A 16,307-nucleotide genomic window follows, 5' to 3' on the forward strand; every position below is an offset into this window, starting at 1 on the left:
TCCTGAGCTTCATCTTATACTTCCAAGCTATGTTTTAAAAAATACTTCCTGAAAGCTGTTTCTCTGAAATATTAGGAGAAATATTTTTCCATCATCCACAATGGCAGCTTGTTTAATGGGTTATTACAACTTTCAGCTCCCACATTTTTCTATTTAAGCTTTCTCCACATGCAATGTATTTTCTTTCCGTGAATATAAGGATTCTTTAAACATGGATAACATGTACCATATGTCCTTGACTGAGTAACGCCAACTATTTTCAATGTTCTACAAACCCAATTGAAAGAGAAACAGGTTTATTGGTCAAAACAACTAACTTAAAAATCTGTCACCACCGAATCACACAATGGGTACAACAGGGGAGAAGGCCATTCAGCTTGCTGAGTCTGCACTAGATGTCCATGTTAGTCCCACTCTCCTGTTTCTATGCACAGCTCTGCAAATCTTTTCCTTTTAGGTATTTATTCGGCTCCCCTGACCACTGAATCTGCCTCTGCTCCTCCCTGGCAGGGGTACTCCACACACTCTGTGCTGAGTAAAAGTCTTTACCTCCTGCTACGTTTGGTTCTTTTGCCAATCACTTTCATTCATGTCCCTTCATACTCGACCCCTCCACCAATGGGAATAATTTCTCTCCATCAACTCTGTCTATACCCTTAATGATTTTAAATACCTCAATCAAATTCCTTCACAACCTTGGCTGTTACAAGAACAACCCTGGCTTCTCCAACATATCCATATACTGGGAGTCCCTTACCTCTAACAATTCCATAAATCTCTTCTTTTTTAAAAATTTTAAAAAATATTTTATTTACAGCATGGTAACAGGTCCTTCTGGCCCAATGAGTCCACGCCGCCCATTTTAAACCCAAATTAACCTACCCGTTCGCCTTTGGAATGTGGGAGGAAACCGGAGCACCCGGAGGAAACCCATGCAGACAAGGGGAGGACGTACAAACTCCTTACACACAGTGACGAGAATCGAACCCCGCTCGCTGGTGCTGTAATAGTGTCGCGTTAACCACTATGCTATCGTGCCACCCACCCTCTTTCAAGTATTCATGACCTTCCTAATCTTTTGGAGGACGTGACTAAATGTGTTGATGAGGGTGGTAGGGTTGCTGTAGCCTACGTAGACTTCAATAAGAACTTGGATTTGGTGCTACTTGGAGGACTGGTCTGAAAGGTAAGGGCCCAATATGTGAAATTGGCTTGGCGATAGAACAGTGGGTGATGGTTAAAATTGTTCTTGTGATTGGAAGCCCCTGGCCACAGTTACCACAAGGATTGGTGCTGGGAACATTGCTCCGTAATGTGCATTCATATTGTGGAGGTGAATGTAGAGGTACGATTAGTAAGCTTGTGGTGACACAAAGGCTGGTGTTGTTGACAATGAGGATTGTCCTTGACTACAGAATAATGTTGACGAGTTGATAAATCTGATAAAAGTGGCAGTAGGAATTGAATCCTAGAAAATGTAAGGTGATATCTTTTAGGGAGACTGATGAGGCTGGGATATACACTGAATGGTCAGCCCCTAGGAAATACTACAAAGGTTATAGAACAGTACAGCACAGAACAGGCCCTTCAGCCCACAATGTCGTGCTGATGTAACTATTCCCTCCTGCCTACAGAATGCCCACATCCCTCCATTTTCCTCTCATTCATGTGCCCATTCAAACCCTTCATGAAAGCCCCCAGTGAATTTGTCTCCACCACCCTATCAGGCAACACATTCCAGGCATCCACCACTCTCTCAGTAGAAAAACGTACCCCTCACGTCTGTTCTGATCCTATCCCCTCTCACTTTAAATACATGCCGTCTGGTATTGGATCGCTCAACAATGGGAAAAAGATATTGTTTGTCCACCCTATCTATGCCCCTCATCATTTTTATACACCTCCAACAGATCACCCCTCAGCCTCCACTGCTCCAGAGAAAAGAGCCCATTTGTCCAGCCTCTCCTGATAGCCCTCTAATCCAGGCAGCATCCTAGTAAACCTCCTCTGCACCCTCTCTAAAGCCCCGACATCCTTCCTATAGTGAGGTGACCAGAATTGCATGCAATACTCTAAATGCGGCCTAACCAGATTTCTATAGAGAAGCATCATAACTTCTTGACTCCTGTACTCAGTACCTCGATTAATAAATGCAAGCATTCCATAAGCTTTCTTAACCACCCTGTCTACCTGTGAAGACACTTTCAGTGATCCATGGATTTGCACCCAAGGTCTCTCTGCTCTTTAACACTGTTAAGGGTCTTGCCCTTAAGAGTGTACTGCTTCTTGACATTAGTACCATCAAGGTGCAACACCTCACATTTATCCGGGTTAAACTCCATCTGCCATTTCTCTGCCCACATCTGCAGCTGATCTATTGATGAAGTATTGAGGAACAGAGGGTCATTGGTGTATAAATCAAAAAGATCCCTGAAGGCAGTAACACAGGTAGGTAAGGTGGTGAAGGCAGTGGGCTGGACTCTGGCCTTCATTAGCCAAGATATAAAATACAAGGGCAGGAAAGTTATGTCCTCAGCTGGTGTACTGTGCGCAGTTCTGGTCACCACACCATGGGAAGGACATGACTGCACTGGTTAGTGTGCAGGGCAGATTTACCAGGATGTTGCTTGGGGTAGAACACTTCAGTTAGGAGCAGAAACTGGACAGATGGAGTTGTTTTCCTTGGAGCAGAGAAAGCTGAGGGGGAACCAAGCTGAGTTATACGAAGTTATGAGGAGCACAGATGGGGCAGATAACGAGAAACCTTTCTCCTTGGCAGAAACATCTTTGACCAAAGGGAATAGCTTAAAGGTGAGGAGGAGGAGATTGAGAGGATTTGCGATAGAATTTCTTTCCCCAAAGACATGGTTGAAATCTGCCTGAGGAGGTGATGATGGCAGATACTCTCACATCATGGAGTCACAGAGTAACACAGCATAGAAACAGGCCCTTTGGCCCAACTGATCCATGCCGACCACAACATCCTCCCTGCTGAACCCAACTGAGGAGGTGGCGGCGGCAGATACTCTCACATATTTAGGAAACGTCAAGACATGCACCTGAAATGCCATGAGATAGAAGGCTACAGACCATGTGCTGGTGAATGGGATTAACATAGATGGGCACTTGATGGACTTGGTGGGCTGAAGTCCTGTTTCTGTGTTGTGCGACTCAGTGACCAGAATGGGACAAAATACTCCACTGTGGTGGAACCAACATTTGGTAAAAGTTAAGTGCGACTTCCTTGTCTTTGTACTCTGTGTCTTTGTTGGTAAAACCAAAGATCTCCTGTCCTTTATAACGACTTTCGTAACTTTCCCTGCTATCCTCTAGTTTTGTATCCCTTTCTGAATCATGCCATTTAGTTTACACCGTCTCTTCAGATTCTTTCTCAGTCCTTGGACAGGTACATGGCTGCGGAAGGTTTAGAGAGATTTGGGCCAAATGCAGGCAAATGGGATTAGTTTAGGCAGGCACCTTGATCGGCATGGACCGGTTAGGCCAAAGGCCCTGATTCTGTGCTGTATTTCTCTGCGAACAGATGAATAAATGTCATCTTCCACCCACTTGGCAGCCCATCTTCTATCACCTCTCAGATCACAATGCCAGTTCTAAAGAAAGTACTAGTCCAGTACTGGTCTCATTTTTCCTGCTCCTTACCCAGTTTCCTTCCCAGTTGCCGCAACCCCTTTTACTCCACGGTCTTCAACCTTGATCACAAGCCTATTATTTGGCTTTGGAAATCCATATATAAGCTCACTAACTGTGTTTTCCCATTAACCTCCCCTGATTCTTCAGCATAAGGCTCTGTTAAATTAATTAGATATGATTTGCCTTTAAAAGATCAATGAGGAGTTTTGCTCATCAATCTGCACTTATCTAAGTGACTGCTAATTATGGCTGATTATTGTTTCTTGAATTTTCCCACCAAGGTGGAACTGATCACCTTGTGATTATTCCTGCATTCCTTCCTCAAACAAGATTTGCAGTTTTCCAGCCCACAGTCACACCTCTGAATCTACAGGAAGATGATGACCAGGACCTCTGAAATATTCTCCCTTTCTCCCCTCACCCACTGAGGGTGTCTGGATCAGTTGACCTACCTACTTTAAGACAACTAGCCTTTCTAGTTCCTCAGTTTTAACCCACCTGGAACCTTTCTCTGCTGAAATTCCACATCCTTGAGAAGACTGATATAAAGTATTAATTTAGTACCTCAGCCATGTCTGCTTATTCCATAAGCAGCTGTTCCTGTGTTTCTAAAAGCAGTTCCCACCAGGACCAGCACTCTATCCCTGGCTGAGAGTTGCTTTGTTGAATGGTCGAAGTCTCCAACTTCCCATCAGGAAGAACAATGTCCTGCTTTGAGCGGTTTGCATTCGTCAGTTGTCACCAACTGAGTAGCTGGTCAATGAGCAGGTTCAGGCCGCTGAGCAGGAAATTGCTTCCTTCTTCAACAGCCTCCTCCACTCCAGGGAAAACAAGCCCAGCCTATCCAACCTCTCCCCTTAACTAAAGTCATCCAATCCAGGCAACATCCTGGTGAATCTTTTGCATTCTCTCCAGCACAACCACATCCGTCCTATAGCATAGTGACCAGAAACTCACACAGTGCACAGAGGTTAATCTGACCAGTCTTTTGTAAGCATAAGGTCCCAACTTTTATATTCTCTGCCCTGACCTATGAAAACAAGCACACCGTACACCTTCTTCACCACCCTATCCACCTGTGTCGCCACTTTTAGGGAGCAATGGACTTGCATTCCAAGGTCTCTCTGTTCACCGACATTCCTCAGCACCTTACCATTTCCCTCTTAGACGTCATACCATTTACTTCTGGTCTTAGGCCAGAGGGCAGAGGTTTAAGGTGAGGAGTAAAAGGTTTCTGATGATGAACTTTTTCACCCAGAGTGTGGTTGGAATCTGGAACACACTGCCTGAGCATTGTTCCCTGTGGTGGAGGCAGAGACACTCTGAAGAAGCAGTTCAGAAACATCTAGACAAGCACTTGGATCACCGAGGCAAGGTTGGAGATAGGCCAAGTGCTGGTCAATGGGATTAGTGTAGATGGGTACTGGATAGTTGGTGGAGAATTTGTGGGCTGAATAGCCTGCTTCCCTGCTGTATAAATCTATCTCTGACTCTATGACTTTGGATCCCCTCACTGATGAAATAATTGGCTCAGTCTCTATCACATTCTTTGGTATCTCTGAGAACATAAATCACAGCTTCAGTGTGGCCTTGACATTGAAGAGCCATTCCTGTGAAATACAATTGTAATTAAAATGCGCAGACTGTCTGATCATGAAGCCTGATGGATTAACGACACCGTTTCACCCTCGGTACTGAGCTGGTACTTTTAACTGCATTGCACTGAAGTGGCTCCAGGAGTCTGATTCCATCTGAATCATCTCTCTCTGCTGCTGTTCATTCTACAAAAGCACTTGGGAAAGTGATTAAAATACTGACACCTGACATTCTGTTAAACACTACAACTTGAGCCATGTCCCTACAAGTAATGGTGTGTGTCAGTGGCAATGTGGGGCGACTCTAGGTTACAGATACATTCTGTCAAGGACCCAGTTGAGCAGCTGCGCAATTGGTGCCGTGGTTCATGGTTCAAGTTTCAACAAGGAATGTTAACCTAAACATTCCTTCCATTTAATGTGTGGTACCGAGGGGCTTCAACGTGTGTAAATGCACAACGATAAGTAATTCACTTCCGTCGCAGCACATGCCACAGACATACTGAACGGAACCAGTCTGGACTGGAGACTGCAGATTACAGCAGTGCCAGTAGTCAGACCCATGCACTTTACTGGTGGGAGACTGTGGTGCCAGCACATTCACAGGTGAGCCTGAGAGTACTTTGGGGCAAGACATGAGTCCTGCCTGCTGTGTGTCTGTCAGAAGTCGGCTGTCCAGCCCAGGAGACCAGCAGGACTGGACACTGCAGGACAGGTGGTCAAGTGTGTAAGGAGATGATGAATCCCACCACGTTTTGGTCTGTATTCTCCTTCCTCATTTATGTGAATGTGCCTGAGTGGCTGCTCGACCAGCAGTGGCTGAACCTTTGCTCACTGGGACCAGCACTCCACACCCCTGCCTTTCTCTTTATATTTAAGGTGTTCCTAGGACCTAGATCTTCAATCAAAACCATGTCCGAATGTTCCCATAAAAGTATTGCATTGTCAAATATTGTTTAATACCACTTCCATAAGGTACCTGGGAGCTCTTACTATGATAACGTTGTGTTATAAAGCAAGTTGTTGTTGCAGGTGCTACCCATAAATCTCTGTATGGTCTGACCAGTACAGTAACAATAGCAATTCAGAACATGGCTGGCTCTATCGTTCTTATATAAATGGAATCAATTATTTTCAGGTACTTGGTCTGAATGATTTCTAAAATGCACTCAAGGAGAACAGCAGAGAGAGCAGATCATTATTCATCTCCTGCATTTGACAGTAAATGAAAAACCTTTGAATAAGTCATTACCTGCTTCATAAATCACTATTTCTACAACCTCCCTCAGCACATGAACCAGAACACAGGCAGATAAGTACCTGCTGCAGAATTCATGCCAAAGCAAATTTACAAATATAGTTTATCATCAGCTCAGTATTGGTAGAGGAATGTTGGGTTATTTCATCTTTTCAGAAAGTAGAAAATAAAAATACAAAGCTCTGGATTCCAGAAATAATAACTTTGAGATTATTGACTAGCCATTATTAAGGAAAAACTCAGAAGTCTAGCTTCCAATGTAGGTCCACATGTAGCATGAGGTATAAATGGGGAAGCTATTCTCTGAGCCTCAACATATCAGAGGTAGACAACACTGGAGGACACAGGGTGAGGGGTAGAGGTTTAGAGGGGTAAAGGTTTCGAGGGGGACCTGTTTCACCCAGAGAGTGGTGAGTACCTGGAACACACTGCCCGAGAGAGTGGTGGAAGTAGATCCACTGACGGCATTTAAGATGTGTGAAGATCACTTAAATTGGCCAGGCATAGAAGGCCCACAGGTCAATGGCTAGAAGGTGGGATTAATGCGGACAGGTGTCCACTGCTCAGCATGGATATAGTGGGTCGAATGGCCTGTTTCCATGCTGCTTGATGTTATGACTGTGACTCAATGAGTGGTCCCGTTCCTTCACAGGTTTCCCTGCCAAGAACTTCACAGAGAGACTCAACATTCAGCACTTGAGTGGCATGTGATCCAGATGGAAAATGCCTGCTTGCCCTGGCAGAGAGAGTGCCCATGCATTAGGGAGAAGGTGAACTTTTAACAGTTGATACGTCAGAATTAGTGCCTAGAAATTAACTTTTCCAAGTTATAGAGTCTCGTTCTTTCAGACTGTAATTATCATTGGAAGCTAAGGGGCAATGGAGGCATAATGAGAGACATAGAGAGGGTAGATGGTCAGAGTCTGTTCCCCAGGTGTCAAAAACAAGAGGCAGAGGTTTCAGGTGGGAGGAAGGAATGTTAAAGGGGATCTGAGGGGAAAGTTTTTTTTTACACAGAGAATAGTTGACACCTGGAACTCTCTGCCAGAGGAGCCGGTGGATACAATCATTACGTTTAATAGACATTTGGATAGACAGTTTAGGCAAGGTATAGAAGGAGGTGGACCTAATGCAGGCAACTGGGATTAGTGCAGATAGGTAAAATGGCCGGCAAGGACATAATGGGCCAAAGGTCCTGTTTCTGTTCTGACCCACTCCACAACACTGATTTTATATTAAAAGCAACAACTTTTTACATAGAATGAAAAGCAGTGTTCTACTTGAAAGCCCAGAGCCTGTCTTTGGGCAACTGAAACCAAGGAAAAGGCAGGTGCACCTTGGTGATGGGAGACACCAGGACTGTGGAATTGGGAAGAGGATCAGCCATGGTCATATTGAATGTCAGAGCAGTCTCAGGGTCTCAGAGAGTCACAGAATCAGGAAGTCGTAAAACCAGGGTCACTGGATCATACAACCTCCGACCACCATGTCCAAACTGACCATTGGTCCCTGGCTACATCAGTCCCAGGTAGTGGTCTGTAACCTTGGCAATTCAAGTGTTTGACCAGGTACATGTATTGGTATTGGTTTATTATTGTCACTTGTACTGAGGTACAGTGAAAAACTTGTCTTGCATACTGATCGTACAGGTCAATTCATTACACAGTGCAGTTACATTGGGTTAGTACAGAGTCCATTGATGTAGTACAGGTAAAAACAATAGCAGTACAGAGTAAAGTGTCACAGCTACAGAGAAAGTGCAGTGCAATAAGGTGCAAGGTTGCAACAAGGTAGATGGCAAGGTCACAGTCCATCTCATCGTATAAGGGAACCGTTCAATAGTCTTATCATAGTGCAGGGGGTAAGGTTGTAGATTTTTGGACCATTGGGATCTCTTCTGGGGAAGGTGGGACTTGCACAGATTGGATGGGTTACACCTGAACTCGAGGGGGACCAATATCCTTGCAGGAAGGTTTGCAAGTGTGGTTCAGAAGGGTTTAAACCAGTTTTCAAGGGTGGTGGGAACAGGAGGGGTAGGTCAATGGAAGAAGGGGATGGTGAAAAGACAGATATAGCATACAGAGAGGCTTTGAGGAAGGAGAAGCAGAGTATAGGGTATAAAAGTAGTAAGGTGGATGGGCTAAAGTGCATTTAGTTAAATGCAAGAAGCATCAGGAATAAGGGAGATGAACTGAGAGCTTGGATAAGTACATGGGACCATGATATTGTGGCTCTTGCAGAGACTTGGCTGTCACCAGGGTGGGAATGGATACTGAATACTTCTGGATTTCAGTGTTTTAAATGGGATGGGGGAAGAGAAGAGGAGGAGGGGTGGTGTTACTGCTCAGGGACATTATTACAGCTGTAGAAAGGGTGGATAATGTAGAAGGATCCTCTCTGGAGTCAGTATGGGTGGAAGTTAGGAACAAGAAAGAAGCAGTTATTCTACTGGGAGTATTCTATAGGCCCCCTGGGTAGCAGCAGGGATACTGAGGAGCAGATTGGGAGACAGATTTTGGAAAGGTGCAAAAATAACAGGGTTGTTATCATGGGAGACTTCAATTTCCCAAATATTGATTGGCACCTGCTTAGTACCAAAGGCTTAGATGGGGCAGAGTTTGATAAGTGTGTCCAGGACAGATTCCTGTCACAGTATATTGACAGGCCGACGAGAGGGAATGCCATATTAGATCTAGTATTAGGTGATGAACCAGGTCAGGTGACAGATCTCTTAGTGGGTAAGCATTTGGGGGACAGTGACCACTGCTCCCGAACATTTATCATTGTCATGGACAGGGATAGGAGCAAAGAGGACAGGAAAATATTTAATTGGGGAAGGGCAAATTATGAGGCTATAAGGCTAGAACTTGCGTGTCTGAACTGGGATGACATTTTTGAAGGGAAATGTACTATGGAGATGTGGTCATTGTTCAGGGATCTCTTGCAGGATGTTAGGGATAAACTTGTCCCAGTGAGGCAGAGAAGGAATGGCAGGGTGAAGGAACCATGGGTGACAAGAGAGGTGGAACAACTAGCTAGGAAGAAGGCGGCAGCAAACATAAGGTTTAGGCAGCAAGGATCAGATAGGATTCTTGAGGAATATAGAGTAGCAAGGAAGAAACTTAAGAAGGGTCTGAGGAGAGCAAGAAGGGGACATGAAAAGGCCTTGGCGAGTAGGGTTAAGGAAAACCCCAAGGCATTTTTCACTTATGTGAAGAGCAGAAGGATGATGGGAGTAAACCATAGAACCATACAGCACAAAACAGGCCCTTCGGCCCACTGTGTCATGCCATCCATCAGACCACCCTCACACTATCTAACCCCTTCCTCCCGCATATCCCTCTATCTCACGTTCCTCCATATGCCTATCCAACAAGTTCTTGAACCTGTTCAATGTATCTGCCTGCACCACCACCCCAGGCAGTGCATTCCATGCACCAACCACTCTTTGGGTGAAAAACCTCCCTCTGACATCTCCCCTGAACCTCCCACCCATAACCTTAAAGCCATGACCTCTCGTCTTGAGCATTGGTGCCCTGGGAAGAAGGCGCTGACTGTCTACTCTATCTATTCCTCTCAATATTTTATATACCTCTATCATGTCTCCTCTCATCCTCCTCCTTTCCAGTGAATAAAGCCCTAGCACCTTAAGCCTCTCCTCATATTCAATACTTTCCAATCCAGGCAGCATCCTGGTAAATCTCCTCTGCACCCTCTCCAACGCCTCCACATCCTTCCTATAATGAGGCGACCAGAACTGAACACAGTACTCTAAGTGTGGCCTAACTAGAGTTTTGTAAAGCTGCATCATAACCTCGCGGCTCTTAAACTCAATCCCGCGACTTATGAAAGCCAACATCCCATTGGCCTTCTTAACTGCTCTTTCCACCTGTGAGGCAACTTTCAATGAACTGTGAATATGAACCCCCAGATCCCTCTGCTCCTCCACACTGCCAAGTACCTTGCCGTTTACCCTGTACTCTGCCCTGGAGTTTGTCCTTCCAAAGTGTACCACCTCACACTTCTCCGGATTGAACTCCATCTGCCACTTGTCAACCCAGCTCTGCATCCTATCGATATCCCTCTGTAAGCTCCGACAGCCCTCCACACTATCCACAACACCGCCTATCTTAGTGTTGTCCGCAAACTTACTAACCCAGCCCTCCACCCCCTCATCTAAGTCATCTATAAATATCACAAAAAGTAGAGGTCCTAGAAACGATCCCTGCGGGACACCACTAGTCACTGCCTTCCAATCCGAGGGCACTCCTTCCACCACAACCCTCTGCTTTCTACGTGCAAGCCAATTCCTAATCCACACAGCCAAGCTTCCTTGGATCCCTTGGCCTCCGACCTTCTGAAGAAGCCTACCATGAGGAACCTTAGTCGGACCGATTAGGGATAAAGGTGGGAGGATGTGCCTGGAAGCTGTGGAAGTGGGTGAGGTCCTCAATGAATACTTCTCTTCAGTATTCACCAAGGAGAGGGGCCTTGATGACGCTGAAGACAGTGTTGGTAAGGTTAATGTTCTAGAGTATGTTGATATCAAGCGAGAGGATGTGTTGGAGCTGTCAGAAAATATTAGGACAGACAAGTCTCGGGGTCTGACGGATTATTCCCCAGGCTGCTCCATGAAGCGAGGGAGGAGATTGCTGAACCATTGGCTAGGATCTTTGATTCCTCGTTGTCCACGGGAATGGTACCGGAGGATTGGAGGGTGGTTGTCCCCTTATTCAAAAAAAGTAGTATGGGTAGTCCAGGGAATTACAGACCAGTGAGCCTTACATCTGTGGTGGGCAAGCTGTTGGAAAGGATTGTAGAGATAGTATCTATGGGCATTTAGAGAATTATGCTCTGATCAGGGACAGCCACCATGGCTTTGGGAAGGGCAGATCATGTCTCACAAGCCTGTTAGTGTTCTTTGAGGAGGTGACCAGACAGATTGATGAGGGTAGTGCAGTAGATGTGGTTTACGTGGATCTTAGTAAGGCATTTGACAAAGTTCCACATGGTAGGCTTCTTCAGAAGGTCGGAGGGCATGGGATCCAAGGAAGCTTGGCCATATGGATTCAGAATTGGCTTTCCTGTAGAAAGCAGAGGGTTGTGGTAGAGGGAGTGCAGTCAGATTGGAGGGCTGTGACTAATGGTGTCCCACAAGGATTGGTTCTGGGACCTCTGCTTTTTGTGATATTTATTAATGACTTGGATGAGGGGGTAGAAAGATGAGTTGGCAAGTCTGCAGACAACACAAAGGTCGGTGGTGTTGTGGATAGTTTAGAGGATTGTTGAATATTGCAGAGGGACACTGATAGGATGCAGATCTGGGCTGAGAAGTGGCAGATAGAGTTCAATCCGGAGAAGTGTGAGGTGGTACACTCTGGAAGGACAAACTCCAAGGCAGAGTACAAAGTTAATGGCAGGATCCTGGGTAGTGTGGAGGAGCAGAGGGATCTGGGCGTTCATATCCACAGATTCCCGAAAGTTGCCTTGCAGGTGGATAGCGTAGATAAGAAAGATTTTGGGATATTAGCTTTCATAAGTCGAGGGATCGAGTTTAAGAGCTGCAAGGTAATGATGTAGCTCTACAAAACTCTGGTTAGACCATACTTGGAGTACTATGTCCAGTTCTGGTCGCCTCATTACAGGAAGAATGTGAAAGTGTTGGAAAGGGTGCAGAGGAGATTTACCAGGATGCTGCCTGGTTTACAGAGTATGGATTATGAAGACAGACTAAGGGAACTAGGGCTTTACTCTTTGGAGAGAAGGAGGATGAGAGGAGACATGATAGAGGTGTACAAGATATTGAGAGGAATAGAGTAGACAGCCAGCGCTTCTTTCCCAGAGCACCAATGCTCAATACAAGAGGGCATGGCTTTAAAGTAATGGGTGGGAAGTTCAAGGGAGACATCAGAGGAAGGTTTTTTACCCAGTGATCGGTTGGGGCATGGAATGCACTGCCTTGGGCGGTGGTGGAGGCAGATACATTGGTTAAATTCAAGATATTACTAGATAATCATATGGAGGAATTTAAAATTGAGGGATATGTTGCTGGAAGGGATTAGATAGTCTTCGGCGAGGTTAAAGGTCTGCACCATATTGTGGGCCTGAGGGCCTGTATTGTGCTGTACTGTTCTATATTCTTGGGGACAAACTCAGCCCATCCAGTCTCTACAGGGCTGGTTGGCTCCTCTGGCTCCAATCTTTTTTTCTATCTTCAGTGTTCACACTAAATCCCAGGACCCTGATGCATTTTTTCATGTTTCCCAGGATTTATCAGTTCTGTGGAAGAATGGTTGAAAGTAAAAATTCCTCTCACCCAGATTGCGTACAGTTTTTAACAGTATTCTCCAGATACCCATACCTGCTTAGAAAAAAGATGGATGGGCAGCTGAGCTGCTTTGTGGTGGTAGATTAGTTACAAGGATCCTGCGAAGATCCCAGCCTTCCTTAGATACCACCAGAGATTTGTCAATATCCAGGCCCAAGTGCAGAGACTGCTCAGGTCACCATCACATCTGACAATCCAGCCGACTGCTGCACTCAGGAGGATCTGAGCGGAAGAAATAGGAGCAGGAGTTGGCCATTCATCCAAACCGTGGCTGATCCTATGCCTCATCCACTTTCCTACCTTACCTCCATAATTCTTCTTTTGGTGTCTAAAAGTCCATCAAGCTCAGCTTAGACATACTGGATCACAGGCACTCACCGTGCTCAATGCCAGAAAATTCGAAGGATGAACCATTCAAGAGCTTGAAGAAATGTCCTTACTTCTCAATGTTGAATGACTCACCCAGGGCATCGCAATTAAATAACCCAGAAGTCTAACAAATCCAGATACCCAAGCTCATCTCAAATGAAGACCAGATTCCTGATGCAAGATGTCAACCCAAAACATCAACAATTCTTTCCCCCCCACAGATGCTGCTCATTCCATTGATTTCCTCCAGCAGATTGTTTGTCGCTCCAGATTCCAGCACCTGCAGTCTCTTGTGTCTCCCTTCCCAAGTCTACAACCCACCAGGGTGGATGTGAAACCACCATTCAGTTTACTTTAAAAAAAAACAGCTGATCTAAGAAAAATGATCACAGAACCACTGAATCATCACGAAAAGGTACATCTGCTGCACTAAGGCTTTTCAGGGGAGGAAAGCTGATGTCAGGCTCTCTGTGAACACAGACAGGAGCAACACTCTTAATAACCCAGCAAGCACTTTGTTCAAGAGCAACTGGGGATGGACGATAAATAGTGGCCTTGCCAATTACACCGAGGAAATTTACACAGAGGAGAGTTATGCAGAGGAGGTTTACAAAGATGCTGCCTGGGATGCAGAGCATGCCTGATGAAAGCAGGTTGAGGGAACTCAGCCTTTTCTCCTTGGAGAGACGGAGGATGAGGGGGGACCTGATAGAGGTGTATAAGATGATGAGAGGTATTGATTGGGTAGATAGTCAGAGGCTTTTCCCCAGGGCTGAATTGGTGGCCACAAGAGGACATAGGTTTAAGGTACTGGGGAGTAGATATAGAGGAGATGTCAGGGGTAAATTTTTTACTCAGAGTGGTGAGTGCGTGGAATGGGCTGCCGGAAACGGTGGTGGAGGCTGATACGATAGGATCTTTCAAGAGACTGCTCGATAGGTACATGGAGCTGAGTAAAATAGAGGGCTATGGGACATGTTCGGCACAGCTTTGTGGGCCGAAGGGCCTGAATTGTGCTGTAATTGTTCTATGTTCTAATAACCACATAAATAATCCTTTCATACACTAACCAACTCAGAACCTGGGTCTTGGAGGTGACAATTTGGTGGATAATGGGCACTAATGGGTCTTTCTTTGGCTGGGAAGATATAATGAGTGACGTGTTGCAGGATTGCTGCTGTAGTTTCAAGTTTTTACAATTTATAATAATGTCCTGGCCAAAGAGAGCGAAGGTCCGGTTGTACGTGTGCCGGTGACACAATGATAGGTGGGGAAATAAATGGTGAAGAAGACACAAGGAGGTAGAGAGGGATACCGAGAGGTTATGTGAGAGGGCAGAGATCCGGTTCGTGGAGTATGATGTGGGAAATGTGAAATTGTCCATGTTGGCAGCAAGTAATAAAAAAAAGAGACATATTATCCAAGTGTTATTATTTATTGCTGAGAGGATTAAAAACGAAGTCGGAATGTTATGCTTCAGATACATAGGTCACGTATGAGAGCCCACATCTGGAATAATATTTACTGGAATGGTCTCTTGATTTGAGGAAGGACGCTAATATGCTGTGAGCAGCTCGGAGAAGGTTTACCAGACTAATACCCGGCTTGCACAGGTTGTCTTATGCGGAAAGGTTTAATGTGAGAGTGAGTGGGGTCTTCAATGAAAGATATAACATGCTGAGGGGTTTGGACAGGGTGGAGGTGGAGAGGATATTCCTTCACCAGGAGTCATTGCTTAAAATAAGAGATTAGCCATTTAAGACATTCAAGTGTTGAGGTGAATTTTTTTTCTCTCAGAGGGCAACGAGTCATTGGAAGTCTTCCACAAAGGGTGATGTCAGAGGCTCATACTGCACAGAAACAGGCCCTTCGGCCCAACACACCATGCTGACTGTGTTGCCCAGCAAGCTAGTCCCATCTGCCCACGTTTGGCCCATAGCCCTCTAAACCTCTCCTATCCATGTAATTAAACATAGAAAACCTACAGCACAATTCAGGCCCTTCATGTCCCTACCTTAGAAATTACTAGGCTTACCCATAGCCCTCTATTTTTCTAAGCTCCATGTATCTTATCCAAGAGTCTCTTAAAAGACCCTATCACATCCGCCTCCACCACCATTGCCGGCAGCCCATTCCACACACTCACCACTCTGAGTAAAAAAAACTTACCCCTGACATCTCCCTTATACCTACTTCCCAGCACCTTAAACCTGTGACCTCTTGTGACAACCATTTCAGCCCTGGGAAAAAGCCTCTGACTATCCACACGATCTATGCCTCTCATCATCTTTTACACCTCTATCAGGTCCCCCCTCATCCTCCGTCGCTCTAAGGAGAAAAGGCTGAGTTCACTCAACCTGTCTTCATAAGGCATGCTCCCCAATCCATGCAGCATCCTTGTAAATCTCCTCTGCACCCTTTCTATGGCTTCCACATCCTTCCTGTAGTGAGGTGACCAGAACTGAGCACAATACTCCAAGTGGGGTCTGACCAGGGACCTATATAGCTGCAACATTACCTCTCGGCTCCTAAATTCAATTCCATGATTGATGAAGGACAATACCCCGTATGCCTTCTTCACCACAGAGTCAACCTGTGCAGCCGCTTTGAGCGTCCTGTGGACTCGGACCCCAAGATCCCTCTGATCCTCCACATTGCCAAGAGTCTTACCATTAATATTATATTCTGTCATCATATTTGACCTACCAAAATGAACTACTTCACACTTTTTAAATTTTAAATTTAAATTTTTAAATAATTTTTTAAAATGTTATTTACAGCGTGGTAACGGGCCCTTCCAGCCCAATGAGTCCGCGCTGCCCATTTTAAACCCCAAATTAACCTACCTGTACATCTTTAGAATGTGGGAGGAAACCGGAGCACCCAGCGGAAACCCACGCAGACACAGGAGAACGTACAAACTCTTTACAGACAGTGACGGGAATCGAGCCCCAATCACTGGCACTGTAATAGCGTTATGCTAACTGCTACGCTACTTATCTGGGTTTAACTCTATCTGCTACTTCTCAGCACAGTTTTGCATCTTATCTATGTCCCTCTGTAACCTCTGACAGCCCTCCACACTATCCACAACACCTCCAACCTT

The 16,307-nt window shown here is 45.4% G+C and overlaps 1 protein-coding gene across 1 annotated transcript in view; it reads right to left on the reverse strand.

Annotated features, from left to right (window-relative positions):
- Positions 1 to 16,307, reverse strand: part of LOC127580625 (semaphorin-3E-like) — a 198,562-nt gene that overhangs the window by 48,091 nt on the left and 134,164 nt on the right. The window lies entirely within an intron of this gene.

Source organism: Pristis pectinata, chromosome 19, assembly GCF_009764475.1.
Source record: "Pristis pectinata isolate sPriPec2 chromosome 19, sPriPec2.1.pri, whole genome shotgun sequence".
NCBI classification, from domain to species: domain Eukaryota; kingdom Metazoa; phylum Chordata; class Chondrichthyes; order Rhinopristiformes; family Pristidae; genus Pristis; species Pristis pectinata.